Raw genomic sequence first — 17178 nt, 5'->3', positions numbered from 1 at the left:
AGGAAACAATCAACATAGAGAAAAGGCAACCTAAAGAACAGGAGAAGATAACTGCAAATCATATATCTGATAAGGGGTTAATATCCAGAATACATAAGGAACATCTACAATTCAACAACAACTTGATTAAAAAATGGGCAAAGGACAGCAATCAAACAAGAAAAAGAAGTAAAAGGTATCCAAATTGGAAGGGAAGAGGAAAAACTGTCATTATATGAAGATGACATGATACTATATACAGAAAACCCTAAAGACTCCACACAAAAACTATTAGAACTGATAAACAAATTCAGCAAGGTAGCAGGACATCAAATTAACATACAGAAATCTGTTGCATTTCTTTACACTAACAATAAAGTATTAGAAAGGGAAAGTAAACCAAAAATCCCTTTTAAAATCCCATCAAAAAGATGAAATACTTAGGAATAAACCTGACCAAGGAGGAAAAAGACTTATATGCTGAGAACTATAAAATACTGATAAAGGAAACTGAAGATGATTCAAAGAAATGGAAAGATATCCCTTGCTCTTGGATTGGAAGAATTAATATTGTTAAAATGGCCACACTACCCAAACAATCTACAGATTTAATGTGATCCCTATCAAATCACGCATGACGTTTTTCACAGAACTAGAACAAATAATCCTAAAATTTATATGGAACCATAAAAGGCCCCAAATTGCCAAAGCTATCCTGAGGGAAAGGAACAAAGCGGGAGGCGTACCCCTCCCAGACTTCAGACAATACTACAAAGTTACAGTAATCAAAAGTGTGGTTAGGTTCTTCCCTGGTGGCGCAGTGGTTGAGAGTCCGCCTGCCGATGCAGGGGACACGGGTTCGTGCCCCGGTCTGGGAAGATCCCACATGCTGCGGAGCGGCTGGGCCCAGCCTGCGCGTCCGGAGCCTGTGCTCCGCAACGGGAGAGAGGCCACAGCAGTGAGAGGCCCGCGTACCGCAAAAAAACCAAAAAAGTGAAAAAAAGGAAAAAGCGCAACTCAAAAAGTATCAACAGAAATCAAAAACAAACAAACAAAAAAGCAAATGGGGCTTCCCTGGTGGTGCAGTGGTTAAGAATCTGCCTGCCAATGCAGGGAACACAGGTTCGCGCCCTGGTCCGGGAAGATCCCACATGCCGCGGACCAACTAAGCCCGTGCGCTTGCACTCTAGAGCCTGCTAGGAGGGAGAGGCCCGCGTACCGCAAAAAAAAAAAAAAAAAAAAGTGTGGTTAGGGCACAAAAACAGACATATGGATCACTGGAACAGACTAGAGAGCCCAGAAATAAACCCACACACCTATATGGTCAATTAATCTTCGACAAAGGAGGCAAGAACATACAATGGAGAAAAAAACAGTCTCTTCAGCAAGTGGTGTTGGGAAAGCTGGACAACCGCTTGTAAATCAATGAAGTTAAAATACACCCTCACACCATACACAAAACTAAACTCAAAGTGGCTTAAAGACTTAAATATAAGATAAGACACCATAAAACTCCTAGAAAAGAATATAGGCAAAACATCCTCTGACATAAATCGTACCAATGTTTTCTTAGCTCAGTCTCCCAAGGCAATAGAAATAAAAGCAAAAATAAATAAATGGGACCTAATCAAACTTACAAGTTCTTGCACAGCAAAGGAAACCATATACAAAATGAAAAGACAACCTACAGAATGGGAGAAAATACTTGCAAACCATGCGACCCACAAGGAATTAATTTCCAAAATATACAGACAGCTCATACAGATCAATACCAAAAAAATCAAATAACCCAATCAAAAAATGGGCAGAAGACCAAAACAGACATTTCTCCAACGAAGACATACACATGGCCAACAGGCGCATGAAAAGATGCTCAACATCACTAGTTATTAGAGAAATGCAAATCAAAACCACAATGAGGTACCACCTCACACCAGTCAGAATGGCCATCATTAAAAAGTCTACAAATAATAAATGCTGGAGATGGTGTGGAGAAAAAGGAACCCTCCTACACTGCTGGTGGGAATGTAAATCAGAGCTATCACTATGGAAAACAGTATGAAAGTTTCTTAAAAAAACTAATATACCCCAATAAAGATGTTTAAAACAAACAAACAAACAAACAAACAAAAAACTAAAAATAGAGTTACCACATGATCCAGCAATCCTACTCCTGGGTACATACTGGAAGAAAACTCTAATTTGAAAAGATACATGCACCCCAGTGTTCACAGCAGCACTATTTACAACAGCCAAGACATGGAAGCAACCTAAATGTCCATCGACAGAGGAATGGATAAAGATGTGGTATATTCACAGTGGAATACTATTCAGCTATTAAGAAAGAATGAAATAATGTCATTTGCAGCAACATGGATGGACATAGAGATCATCATACTAAGTAAAGTAAATCAGAAAGAGAAAGACAAATACATTGTGATATTGCTTATATGTGGACTCTAAAATATGACACAAATGAACTTATTTACGAAACAGAAACAGACTCACAAACATAGAAAACAAACTTGTGGTTACCAAAGGGGAAAAATGATGGAGGAAGGATAAATTAAAAATTTAGGATTAGCAGATACAAACTACTATATATAAAATAAACAACAAGGTCCTACTGTATAGCGCAGGGAACTATATTCAATATTCTGTAATAAACCATAATGGAAAAGAATATGAAAAAGAATATGCATGGGGCTTCCCTGGTGGCGCAGTGGTTGAGAGTCCGCCTGCCAATGCAGGGGACACGGGTTCGTGCCCTGGTCTGGGAGGATTCCACATGCCGTGGAGCAGCTGGGCCTGTAAGCCATGGCCGCTGAGCCTGTGTGTCCGGAGCCTGTGCTCCGCAACAGGAGAGGCCACAGCAGTGAGAGGACCGTGTACCGCAAAAAAAAAAAAAAAAAGAATATGTATGTATATATGTATAACTGAATCACTTTGCTGTACACCAGAAACCAACACAACATTGTAAATCATCTATACTTCAATTTAAAAAAATTTTAACATCTTTATTGGAGTATAATTGCTTTACAATGGTCTGTTAGTATCTGCTAACAAAGTGAATCAGCTATACATATACATATATCCCCATATCTCCTCCCTCTTGCATCTCCCTCCCACGCTCCCTATCCCACCCTTCTAGGTGGACACAAAGCACAGAGCTGATCTCCTTGTGCTATGCGGCTTCTTCCCACTAGCTATCTATTTTACATTTGGTAGTGTATATATGTCCATGCCACTCTCTCACTTTGTCTCAGCTTACCCTTCCCCCTCCCCATGTCCTCAAGTCCATTCTCTACGTCTGCATCTTTATTCCTGTCCTGCCCCTAGGTTCTTCAGAACCAAAACAAATTTTAAGGTTAAAAAGAAAAAACAGGCAAAGGACTTGAATAGACATTTCTCCAAAGAAGACATACAAGTGGCCAATCAGAACAAAAAAGGATGCTCAATATCACTAATCATTAAGGAAATGCAAATCAAAACTATGAGAGGGACTTCCCTGGTGGTGCAGTGGATAAGTATCCACCTGCCAACGCAGGGGATATGGGTTCGATACCTGGTCTGGGAAGATTCCACATGCCACGGAGCAACCAAGCCCACATGCCACAACTACTGAGGCTGCGTTCTAGAGCCCGTGTGCCACAACTAATGAGGCTGCATGCCACAACTACTGAAGCCCACATGCCTAGAGCCCGTGCTCCGCAACAAAAGAAGCCACTGCAATGAGAAGCCCGTGCACCACAACAAAGAGTAGCCCCTGCTCGCCACAACTAGAGAAAACCCGTGTGCAGCAATGAAGACCCAACGCAGCCAAAAATAAATAAAATTAAATCTTTAAAAAAAAAAAAAAACCACAATGAGATAATCCCTTCACATCCATCTGTGAGAAGCCCGTGCACCACAACAAAGAGTAGCCCCTGCTCGCCACAACTAGAGAAAACCCGTGTGCAGCAATGAAGACCCAACGCAGCCAAAAATAAATAAAATTAAATCTTTAAAAAAAAAAAAACTACAATGAGGTAATCCCTTCACATCCATCTGGATGGCCACTATCAAAAGAAGAGAAAATAGACACCTTGGCAAGGACGCAGAGAAGTTGGAGCCCTTGTTGGTGGGAATGTAAAATGGTACAGCCACTATGGAAAACAGTACAGAGGTTCCTCAGAAAATTAAAAATAGAATTACCATATGATCCAGCAATTTAAATTTTGGGTATATACCACAAATACTCAAAGCATAATCTCAAAGAGATATTTGCACATCTATGTTAATCACAGCATTACTCACAATAGCCAAGGGCTGGGTGCAACCCAAAAGTTCATCAACAGATGAATGGATAAAGAAAATGTGAAAGATACACACAATGGAATATTGTGCAGCCTTTTAAAAGGAGAAAACCATGTCATATGCTATGACATGGATGAACTTTGAGGATATTATGCTAAGTGATATAAGCCAGTCACAAAAGGACAAATACTGTATGATTCTACTCATATGAAATATTTAAAGTGGTCAAAATCATAGAAACAGAAAGTAGAAATGTGTTCACCAAGGGTTGGGGGTGGGGAAGAGGGAGAGGGAATTAGTGTTTAGCAGGTATAGAGTTTCAGTGTCACAAGATGAAAAAGTTCTAGAGATCTGCTCCACTACAATGTGAATATGTACTACTGACCTATACACTTAAAAATGATTAAGGGACTTCCCTGGTGGTGCAGTGGTTAAGAATCTGCCTGCCAACGCAGGGGATATGTGTTCGACCCCTGGTCTGGGGGATTCCACATGCTGTGGAGCAATTAAGCCCATGCGCCACAACTACTGAGCCTGCCTAGAGCCCACAAGGCACAACTACTGAGGCCGCATGCTGCAACTACTGAAGCCTGCGCGCTTAGAGCCCTTGCTACACAACAAGAGAAGCCACCATGATGAGAAGCCCACATACTGCAATGAAGAGTAGCCCCCACTCACCGCAACCAGAGAAAGCCCGTGCGCAGCAATGATGACCCAACGCAGCCAAAAAAAAAAAAATGATAAATTTAATGTTATGTGTTTTGGTTTTTTTCTTTTATGCGGTACGTGGGCCTCTCACTGTTGTGGCCTCTCCCGTTGCGGAGCACAGGCTCTGGACGCGCAGGCTCAGCAGCCATGGCTCACGGGCCCAGCCGCTCCGCGGCATGTGGGATCTTCCCGGACCGGGGCACGGACCCGTGTGCCCTGCATCAGCAGGCGGACTCTCAACCACTGCGCCACCAGGGAAGCCCAATGTTATGTGTTTTTTACGATAGTTTTTTTTTTTTTAATGGAGGCTTGGACTAAATTGTCCCTTCCAGCTGAAAATTCAATATTCTATTTTCTGACTAACCTAGCCAACCTTCTCCCATTCTCTCAAGAGGCAGTAAACAAACCTCTACCCTACTGTATCTAATAGGAAAAATATCTTTGTGGATATGAAGCACCAATGAGATATCTGGTTATTATTCAATCATAATAAATTATTCGTTGATTAGAGAAATAAAAATATGGTAATGATATACACAATTCACAATCCACCTGCAAAAACAGCTCTCTAGAATTAAAATTAAAGCTGTACTAACTCTGAATGAACCCCTGCTAAAAGGGCCCAATTTAATGAATTAGTTAAAACAACTTATAGATAGTACATTATTTTCCCCAAATCTATATAGGTTAACTCTTCCTCCCTCTTTTTATAATGTTATTTATAAATTCAGCTTATCTCTATGATTCCTTCTATAGCACCTACCTTTCCTCTTCATTACATTTTTCAAGCTCTCTTTCCATTGTCTTAGCCCGTGGGCTCCAAATTTTGTTTGGCTGTGACCCACAATAAGAAATACATTTATAACATGGCCTCAGTTCACAAACACATAAACACATATGTGTGTACATACACATATACATGTAAAACTGAACATTAGTTTCACAAAACAATGTATGCCCTTACTACATGCCATAAGCACTGGTATTTTCCCTGCTGTACTTTACTGTTTTTTTTTTTTTTTTTTTGCGGTACGCGGGCCTCTCACTGTTGTGGCCTCTCCTGTTGTGGAGCACAGGCTCTGGACGCGCAGGCTCAGCAGCCATGGCTCACGGGCCCAGCCGCTCTGCGGCATGTGGGATCTTCCCAGACCAGGGCACGAACCTGTGTCCCCTGCATCGGCAGGCGGACTCTCAACCACTGCGCCACCAGGGAAGCCCTGTACTTTACTTTTTAAGAAATATTTATCTTGGCCCACTAAATGGGTTTCACAATCCTCTAATGGATTGCCATCCATGGTTTGGAAAACACTTCTCTAAGCCCCACAAAGCTATTGCTTTTCAGTATCTCTTAAACTGTATAGTGTAAAGGCTAAGAAGGGCTCTGATACCCAGCTTTTCCCTTATTCACCCAGCCCTTGGGCAACTCACTTAAACTCTCTGAGGTTTACTCTTCTCATCTATAATCTGGGGATGGTAATACTACCTATGGGCATGACAATAATACCTAGACTTCATAAGGTTGTTGTGAGGTTTAAATGAGATAATTAATCTGTACAATATTTACCACAGTACCTGACATAAACTAAAATATCAGCATGTTAGACTCACAGATATGGAGAACAGATTTGTGGCTGCCGAGGGGGAGAGGGGGAAGGAAGGAGTGGGAATTTGGGTAGCAGATGCAAACTATTATACATAGGATGGATAAACAAGATCCTACTGTATAGAACAGGGAACTATACTCAATATCCTGTGATAAACCATAATGAAAAAGAATATATATATGTATAACTGAATCGCTTTGCTGTATAACAGAAATTAACACAACATTGTAAACCAACTATACTTCAATAAAATTAAAAAATGTATGTTGGGCTTCCCTGGTGGCGCAGTGGTTGGGAGTCCGCCTGCCGATACAGGGGACACGGGTTCGTGCCCCAGTTCGCGAAGATCCCACATGCCAAGGAGCAGCTGGGCCCGTGAGCCATGGCCGCTGAGCCTGTAAAAAAAAAAAAAAAAAAAAAAAAATTATGTTATTATTATCACATACAGCCTTAAGAGAAAACAAGTTCTACTAATAATCTGATAAATGATTAGTCAGAGAAAATAAGTAGGGAAGAGATTATTGGTAACTCCTAATTCCCAATAATGCCTGGCTTATATAGAAACAATATAAGGCACACAGAAAGAGAAACAACGTTCATCCAGTAAGTAAAATACATTTTCAGGATTCTATAATCTTAGCTCTTTTATTACATATCTATTTACGTTTCCTACATTATACATATTTGAAGTAGATTTTTAAACAAGTTTCCAAAACTCCTATACCTTACCATTCCTGATCCCACTATTTAGGAATCTGTCCTCCTCGTCATATTTTCTTCTCCTTTAAGACATATAACAAAGTATGAATAAACTACTGCTTGTTTGCAAAAGGAAGTGGTTATTTGCGTGTCTTGTAACTGAAGCAAAAAGAAGAATTAACCTCTATAATCAGGAAGCCCTTCTTTTCTCTGAAAGTTGTTGTGAAATGAAAACATTATGCAAAACCATATTTATAAGATTAAATGCTGAGACACTACTCAAATACCTACTGAGCCCCAATATGCACCAGGTACTATGTTGGAGTTATGAGCAAGGATAAGACAATCTGTGATCTCAAGCAATTTAGTCTCTTGCAAAGTACAATCACTTGGTTGAGTAGCGTACTGTTTAGTGAGGTGTTATCTTCACCCATTCTAAGAGCCTCTGATACCTGCTTATTAGCACCCTATACATTCTTCTGTGCTACACTGAAATGTCACCTTCTCCATATATGTTCCTCATGATAAAGGGATCTGCTCCCTCCTTCTTTTAATTTACTCAAATGTTCCCATGCTCAGGTAGTATATAAATACATGCCACATACCAGTCATTGTCTTAGGCATTAGGGGCCCAACTTTGAGTTTACCGCTCTAGTCCAGCAATTTGGCAGATCCAAATCTACCTTTTCTTACTTCCCAACATACTCCTCCACAAACCATTACATTTCAGTTACACTGTACTTACTATTAACATGACTCACAATTCCCAGCTTTTGCTCAAGTTGTTCCTTCCACTGAAATGCCTGAGTCCTGTCTCTATCTGTGAAATAATAAAAGCTAACTCTACTGAGCGCTTAATGTGTCAGCACTGTCTGACACTTATGTCTAAACATACACGTAGTAACTAATTAAATGCTCAGAACAGCTACATGAGATAGGTATTGTTATTTCCCTTATTTTCCAGAATAGAGAAACAGAAAAGTTCGGTGTTTTGCAATGATATACCACTGAGAAAGGAGCCAGCAAAAATTAAGTCTCTCAGCTTCAAGCAACCCTAGCCCTGTTAAATAAGCTTCATCCCATGCCCTTCTTACTAGACAAAGTCCTTCTCAAGAGATAACAGTATAAATTTTCCACTTTGGAGATGGTATATGAAACAGAGAAAAACAAGAGCCCAAAACTCTAATCAGAAAACTTGGATTCAAGTCCCAGTTTCACTACTTTTGTGTGACCTCAGGAGGACAGGACTTAATAACTAGTTATATACACAAATTTAAAAAGGGGTAAACACCACCAACCACCTCAAAGGTCTACTGTGAAAATCGGGTGAAATAACATATATAACAACACTGGGAGTACAAGGAGGTCAAGGGGTCCTTAGGGCAAAACTGTTTTCATGACAATACTAAAACGCTATCTGTGTTTTTCACTATGTTGACATTGGCACCAATGGTGCAAGAGCAATGGCGGTGAAACTGCTGGCACCTCAGCACAAATGGAGGCCATGGCACCAAACTGAACTTATAGTCATTATATTCTTCACCACCATGTACTAGAAGAAAAAAAAAAAATTCCTGTTTCACTCAAGAATGCCCTTGAAGAAATAGTAAATTACTATTACATCTTGACCCTTGAGTATATGCTTTTTAAATAGTCTGTGCGACAAGTGGGAAGTAAACATAAAGCACTGCTGCTGCTATAGCTGGGGGGAAGCAGCCACAAGGCACAGGGATATTAGCTCGGTGCTTTGTGACAGCCTGGAAGGGTGGGATGGGGAGAGTGGGAGGGAGGGAGACGCAAGAGGGAAGACATATGGGAACATATGTATATGTATAGCTGATTCACTTTGTTATAAAGCAGAAACTAACACACCATTGTAAAGCAATTATACCCCAATAAAGATGTTAAAAAAAAAAAAAAAGCACTGCTGCTGCATATCAAAGTATAATGATTATTTCAAGGAAAAGCACTTATGCAATTGTCTGAATTGTGAACTAAGCAACTCTTTTCTCATGGAATATGATTTTTACTTGACAGAACAACTGACAAACTCTATTATTCACACTGGGGTATTTGGCAGACATTTCCCTGAAAATAACCTGTCATTTGACAGTATTTGTTGCCAATTATAGAATTCAGGCTTCCAAGCAAACATTTAGCATTTTAGAAAAGCTGTATTCACCAGCCACTATGACTTTGACAGATTTTCAATACTTAAAGACTTTTCTGATGAGTTTGGGACAATATCAACAAATATAATTTTTTATGTGATACAATGAAATGTGTCAATACTTGGAAGATTTGTATATGACCAATGCATGATGTTACAGAATCATACATAGGGTGAAAGATCCATTCAAAATGCCAGACAGACCAATGGATTTAAATGTAATAGAGTATTTTCATATATAAATTTCATTGTTATAGTTTCAGATTCCACACTGCAACTAACCTTTAAGAAACTATCACTTGTTGAGTTTTGGTCAAGTATCAAAGAAGAATATTCACATTATCTGAAAAGGCTATTAAAATACTCCTCCTCCCTTTTCTAGCTATATCTAGCTCATATATCTGTATGAGGCTATATTTTCTAAATATAGTTCAACCAAAACAACATATCACGAAAGACTGAATGTAGAAGCAGATATGAGAATCCAGCCATCTTCTATTAAACCAGACATTTAAAAGATTTACAAAGATGTAAAACAATGTCATTCTTCTCACTAATTTTTTTTGTTTGGGAAAATCGTTATTTTCCCAATCTGATGCATATTTTCTTAATTCACAAAGCCTGACATGTTCTTAGCAACTAACTGATACTCATAATTACCAGACAAATGATAATCGTCATCTTCTCAAATGATACTTTCTCAATGAAGCCTCCTGACCAGCATACACTAAAACCTGGCCCCCCAACCCAGCATTCCCTGTTCCCCATATCCTGCTGTACATTTTCTTTTCTTCACTGTACGTATCCCTTCTTTTATATATATTTATATATGTGTAAATGTGTACATTTTTACATACATATGTTCGTATATATTCATATGTGTTTATTATTAACTGTCTGTCTCCTGTCACTGAAATGTAAACTCCACAAAGGCAGGGATCTTTACTTGCTTCATTTACTTATGTATCCCAAGCCCCTAGAATTATGCCAGGCAAATAAGTGTTCAATAAATATTTGTTAAATGAGGAATAATGATTGCACTGATTTCATTATTCAGTGTATGGTTCCATGTTTTCTATTTGGAATCTAAAAATAGGTTGGATTTCCTAACAAATCATTAGTTTTGCTTAGTAATCTTTAAAGCTGCCATAACTGGCTCCCCCAAAGATTTATGAACAGTTTTAGCTGAAGTCTCCAAACTGCTGAATAAAATACAAGCAAATATTTACAAAAGGCTTTCTCCGCCACAACTTCTGCTTTGACTCTCTGAAGCAATACTGTGCTTCTCCTGGACAGAGTCAGCATTGTATTGGGCAACTGGATATCTTTGATTCCGTCAAAACAGACAATGAAAATCCGATGTAGATTAATGGGCTATTTTCAATTCATTCTACAACCACATGCTTCCAAGTCAAGTTATTCCTGGTAACTGAAAATTCTCACCAAATTTGTATGTAACTATATCCTAATAATTTTAGCTCCTGCAGAAGATGTGTCCTAACTATTTTAACTCCAACTTTTTTTTTTTTTGGTACGCGGGCCTCTCACTGTTGTGGCCTCTCCCGTTGCGGAGCACAGGCTCCGGACGCACAGGCTCAGCGGCCATGGCTCACGGGCCCAGCCGCTCCGCGGCATGTGGGATCCTCCCGGACCAGGGCATGAACCCGTGTCCCCTGCATCGGCAGGCGGACTCTCAACTACTGCGCCACCCTGGAAGCCCAACAGCTACTATTTTTTGAGCCCTGCTATTTACCAGGCATCATGCTGAGTATTTATATGCATTTTCTCTAATAGCATCAATACAACAAGTCTGGAGGTCGGTATTGCCATCCTTGTTTTACTGGTGACCCCCTGCTCCACATTTAGGCTTCCTAGGTGGGTAGGGCTTCCTCTGCAAAGGAGGAATAAATATTGGAAGACATGTTGGCCTGTTTCCCTCAACAACTTGAGCATGCTCCCTCAGCTGACATATTAAGAGAGAACCCTTTAGTCAAAAACTCTGGAGTAAAGTTAAACAGGGTACAGGTCAATACCTGTTTGACCCCCTGCCTTTAAATCCATACAGGGGGACTTCCCTGGTGGCACAGTGGTTAAAAATCCACCTGCCAATGCAGAGGACATGGGTTTGAACCCTGGCCTGGGAGGATCCCACATGCCATGGAGCAACTGAGCCCGTGGGTCACAACTGCTGAGCGTGCGCTCTAGAGCCCATGAGTCACAACTACTGAAGCCTGTGCACATAGAGCCCGTGCTCCGCAACAAGAGAAGCCACTGCAATGAGTAGCCCCTGCTCATCACAACTAGAGAAAGCCTGCAAGCAGTAACGAAGACCCAACACAGCCAAAAGTAAATAAATAAAATAGATTAAAAAAAAATTCATACAGGGAACATTCCTGAGCCTTTCTTCAGCCAGTCTTCCAAGCCTCCCTCACACCTGGTGAAAGACTGCACACCTCACACTTCATGCCATGACTCACACCAGTCTATTCTGACCAATGTCCCGGTTCCCTTGCTTCAGCTGGGCCCCTGCCAGTGACAGCTAGCAACTTGGATACACACTGAGCACAGGAGAAACTGTGACAACCTGATAGCATGAAAACCCTAACTACTGTCAGAGTAGGAAGCATACTGTACTGTTTAGAAGAAGAGAAAGCAGCAGTGAAGCTAGAGCTGCAAAGAGGCTAAGGCATGGTGAAAAGAGAAGTCTGTGTGGCTAAGAGTAAGAAAGGAAGAAAGTCATGGAGAAACAGTGCTGTGTAATGAAGATGGCATGGGCTTGAATTCTGGCTCAGCCACCTCCCATATGTGGTACCTTGGATAAAAACTTCTCCAAGCCTCAGTTTCCTTATCTATAAAATGGGAATAAAAATACCTATCTTATAAACATGTGTGGGGGTGCACACGAGGATTACAGTGCCTAGCATCACATTAACTGCACTCTTAGTGTCTGCTTCCTCTCTACCGCACTCCCTTCTTTTATTCATCAGAGGCTCACTTCTAGAATATAATCATCTCCAGAAAAGATTTCCAGTCATTCTCTCCAATATTAAAAATAAAAAAATCCCATTGACACTCACCCGCACTTGGCTTAAATGACCCATATACAAGGGCTCAGCCCAAATTTCTTTTATGTGATCCCATAATTCCACCAACTAGGCAGTCCCACCCAAAGCAGATATCCTCATTAAAGCCAGCAACCCAGCAAAGATGCAGCTTCTTTACAGTTTATCTGAATTCGAATTCTTTTTTCTGGGGTATTAGTCGAAACTGTCTTAGGGTCCTCCAAATTTAATACTAAGAATATGCAATGATGAGTGACTTCCCTGTTGGCACAGTGGTTAAGAATCTGCCTGCCAATGCAGGGGACACAGGTTCAATCCCTGGTCCGGGAAGATCCCATATGCTGAGGAACAACTAAGTCCGTGCGCCACAACCACTCAGCCTGCGCTCTAGAGCCCACATGCCACAACTATTGAGCCTGTGCACCTAGATCCCGTGCTCTGCAACAAGAGAAGCCACGGCAATGAGAAGCACATGTACCACAATGAAGAGTAGCCCCCGCTCGCTGCAACTAGAGAAAACCCGCACGCAGCAACAAAGACCCAACACAGCCAAAAATAAATTAATTAAAGAAAAAAAAAAGAAAATGCAATGATGAAACACAACTTGAACTTATATGCTGAACCAATGTTACATGTGGAGTACATTGATTAAAGCATCATGATCACGAGAATGAATGTTCATAAACTGCAAGTATAGTAAATAAAGGAGGTTGAAAGGCCAAAGATGACCCTGGCAGAAGTGAGTATTTTCTTAGAGAATACACCAGCTAGTTATGTATCTTAAAGTAAAACCAAGGGTGAATGCAGTCTAGGCATGACTAAAAGATAGCACTTTAACTCATGGATATTTAACCTGGGGTCAGAAACTACCTGAAAGTGTGCAACCAGGAAGCTTCCTCTAGAATAATTATTTTCAAAATGTGAGACCCTTAAGGATAGGCGTTTACCTTGCTTACTACTTTACACCCAGGAACTAGCCTAGTACCTGGTATACAGTAAGCATGCAAACACTTGTTGATAATAAAAATGAATGAATGAATAAATAAAAGGAAAGAATGGATGAAATAAATTGAATACTGGTATTTTCCCAAAGTGCCTAGGGGCTGCCTAGGGCAGGGCTCTAGGCCCTCAACCCTCTGACTTCAAGCAGAGCAACTGTACTTTTTTCCATCTCACATTTGGGCTTCTAAATAAGGTTGTATATGTAAAATGCTTCTATTAAAAGTTTGAAAAACATGGAAAATCTAACTATCGTTGTAATTCCCTTCCCTGAACTGCTATTATAAGTGCATATAATTTAATGCTTCAACGTCCCCTAAGTCAGTTTTGAGTTCCCAAGTTTTCCTGAGGTATGAGATTACATTTTACATAAGTAGTACTTGCCTATTCAACCTTCATATAACCTGTACTTTCTTGTACACTGACTCCTCAGAGAAAAGTTTGAATTTTCTATTATCAAGCAACAAGCGGACATTTTGTGCCAACACATCCTGCAAAGCCTGGAGGCAACAATTTAGTTCTTGTAGTATCACCATCTCCATTGGAAGAGCAGTGCTCATGCAACTATTCTAATGTACTTTGCATTCTATTCTACCATTCTTTTAACTTTTTTTTTTTTTTTTTGCGGTACCCAGGCCTCTCACTGCTGTGGCCTCTCCCATTGCAGAGCACAGGCTCCAGACACGCAGGCTCAGCGGCCATGGCTCATAGGCCCAGCCACTCTGCGGCATGTGGGATCCTCCCGGACCGGGGCACGAACCCATAACCCCTGCACCGGCAGGCGGACTCTCAAACACTGCACCACCAGGGAAGCCCTACCATTCTTTTAATTAGTAGAAAAACAGAAAAATTAAAGTGCCAATAGGAGTGACAATTAACATAAATTTTATAAACATAATAAAATTGAGAAATCATTAGGCATGCTGAAAACAGTAAATCTTTATCATTAACAGGACACTCCTTAGACTTTGGCTCCTAAGACTTTAGTTCATTGCCTATTCGTTCATTTTTAAAGGAAAGGTATAAAATGTACGACTATATCTTAAGAATAAATATTATGTCTAAAAGGTAAGGTGTCATTAAGGACTTTGTAGTATGTCATGAGAATACATCCCCCTTATACCCTGCAAGTCTTTGTTCAACTCAGTTTACTTCCATCCATATTCTCAGTTACACATTATATACTAAAGAAGGGAAATGCTTTTCTTTATATATCTACATTTACTCTTCACAATAATACCTACCAGCAATGGGTCCAACTTGGGTAAAAAATTACTTAACAACATATATCAGCAATTTTAGATAGTATGGTTAATGAATGAGTCTAAGACTATTCCCTATTCCCTTTCAAAAAGAAGGGTATAAGAAAAGCATGAGCACACCACCAACAACAAAAACATGGACAAAAGAATGAGTGAGGCAGATTACACTTCAAGACGGTGGAGGAGTAAGACATGAAAATCACCTTCCTCCCCACAAATACATCAAAAATACATCTACATGTGGAACAACTCCTACAGAACACCTACTGAACTCTGGTAGATGACCTCAGACTTCCCAAAAGGCAAGAAACTCCCCACATACCTGGGTAGAGCAAAAGAAAAAAGAAAAAACACAGACAAAAGAATAGGGACAGGACCTGCACCTCTGGGAAGGAGCTGTTAAGGAGGGAGTTTCCACACACTAGCCCCTTCAATGGCAGAGATGCAGGGTGGTTGGGGGCGAAGCTTCGGAGCCACGGAGAAGAGAGCAGCAACAGGGGTGCAGAGGGCAAAGCAGAGAGATTTCCGCACAGAGGATCGCTGCCGACCAGCACTCACCAGCCCGAGAGGCTTGTCTGCTCACTTACCGGGGTGGGCGGGGGCTGGGAGCTGAGGCTCAGGCTTTGGAGGTCAGACCCCAGGGAGAGGACTGGGGTTGGCTGTGTGAACACAGCCTGAAGGGGGCTAGTGTGCCAGAGCTAGCCAGGAGGGAGTCTGGGAAAAAGTCTGGAGCTGCCTAAGAGTCAAGACACCATTGTTTCAGGGTGGGCGAGGAGAAGAGATTCAGAACACCACCTAAATGAGCATCAGAGACAGGTGTGAGCCGCGACTATCAGCACGGACGCCAGAGACAGGCATGAAATGCTAAGACTGCTACTGCAGCCACCAAGAAGCCTGTGTGCAAGCCATTAAGAATCACTATCCACACCTTCCCTCCCAGGAGCCTGTGCAGCCGACCACTGCCAGGGTCCCGGGATGCAGGGACAACTTCCCCGGGAGAACACATGGCACGTCCCAGGCTGTTGCAATGTCACACCGGCCTCTGCTGCTGCAAGCTTGCTGCACATTCCATACCCCTCCCTCCTGCTAGCATGAGTGAGCCAGAGCCCCCTAATCAGCTGCTACTTTAACCCCTTTCTGTCCAGGGGAAGAACAGACACCAGAGGGCAAGCTACATGCAGAGGTGGGGCCAAATCCAAGGCTGAACCCCATCCAAGGCTGAACCCCAGGAGCTGTGCAAACAAAGAAGAGAAAGGGAAATTTCTCTGTGCAGCCTCAGGAGCAGCAGATTAAATCTCCACAATCAACTTGATGTACCCTGCACCTGTGGAATACCTGAATAGACAATGAGTCATCCCAAAATTGAGGCAGTGGACTTTGGGAGCAACTGTAGACTTGGGGTTTGCTGTATGTGACTGACTAGTTTCTGCTTTTTCTGTTTATCTTAGTATAGTTTTTAGTGCTTGTTATCACTGGCGGATTTGTTTATTGGTTTTGTTGCTCTCTTCTTTTTATTACTTTTTTATTTCTTAATTTTAACAATACTATTTTTATTTTAATAACTTTATTTTATTTTACTATTTTTCTTTCTTTTTTTTTTTTCTCCCTTTTCTTCTGAGCCATGTGGCTGACAGGATCTTGGTGCTCTGGTGGGGTGTCAGACCTGTGCCTCTGAGGTGGGAGAGCCAAGTTCAGGACACGGGTCCACCATAGACCTTCTGGCTCCATGTACTATCAAATGGCGAAAGCTCTCCCAGAGATCTCCAGCTCAATGCTAAGACCCAGCACCATTCAAAGACTAGAAAGCTACAGTGCTGGACATCCCATGCCAAACAACTAGCAAGACAGGAACACAACCCCACCCATTAGCAGAGAGGCTGCCTAAAATCATAATAAGTTCACAGACACCCCAAAACACACCACCAGACACAGTCCTGCCCACCAGAAAGACAAGATCCAGCCTCATCCACCAGAAGACAGGCACCAGTCCCCTCCACCAAGAAGTCTACACAACACACTAAACCAACCTTACCTACTGGAGGCAGACACCAAAAACAATGGGAACTATGTACCTGCAGCCTGCAAAAATGAGATCGACCACCCAAAACCCATGGGATGCAGCAAAAGCAGTTCTAAGAGGGAAGTTTATAGCAATACAATCCTACCTCAAGAAACAGGAAACATCTCAAATAAACAACCTAACCTTACACCTAAAGCAATTAGAGACAGAAGAACACAAAAACCCCAAAGTTAGCAGAGGAAAGAAATCAAAAAGATCAGATCAAAAATAAATGAAGGGGATTCTCTGGTGGCGCAGTGGTTGAGAGTCCGCCTGCCGATGCAGGGGACACGTGTTCGTGCCCTGGTCCGGGAAGATCCCACATGCCGCCGAGCGGCTG

General features: G+C 41.5%; 1 protein-coding gene across 5 annotated transcripts in view; it reads right to left on the bottom strand.

Moving 5' to 3' along the window:
- OSBPL9 (oxysterol binding protein like 9) overlaps window positions 1-17178 on the bottom strand; it is a 165619-nt gene that overhangs the window by 80379 nt on the left and 68062 nt on the right. The window contains exon 1 of one of the 5 annotated variants that reach the window (XM_024739334.1): window positions 7317-7344. The exons of the other annotated variants lie outside the window; for them this stretch is intronic. The gene's annotated coding sequence lies outside the window, so the exon portion shown is untranslated. Of the gene's footprint in view, window positions 1-7316; window positions 7345-17178 lie in introns of those variants that run through there. 5 annotated transcript variants of the gene reach the window in all.

Source organism: Neophocaena asiaeorientalis, unplaced genomic scaffold (genome assembly GCF_003031525.2).
Source record: "Neophocaena asiaeorientalis asiaeorientalis breed wild unplaced genomic scaffold, Neophocaena_asiaeorientalis_V1.1 scaffold138, whole genome shotgun sequence".
Taxonomy (NCBI): Eukaryota; Metazoa; Chordata; class Mammalia; order Artiodactyla; family Phocoenidae; genus Neophocaena; species Neophocaena asiaeorientalis.
The sequence above is the reverse complement of the archived record's forward strand: the minus strand, read 5'-3'. Positions and strand labels throughout refer to the sequence as shown.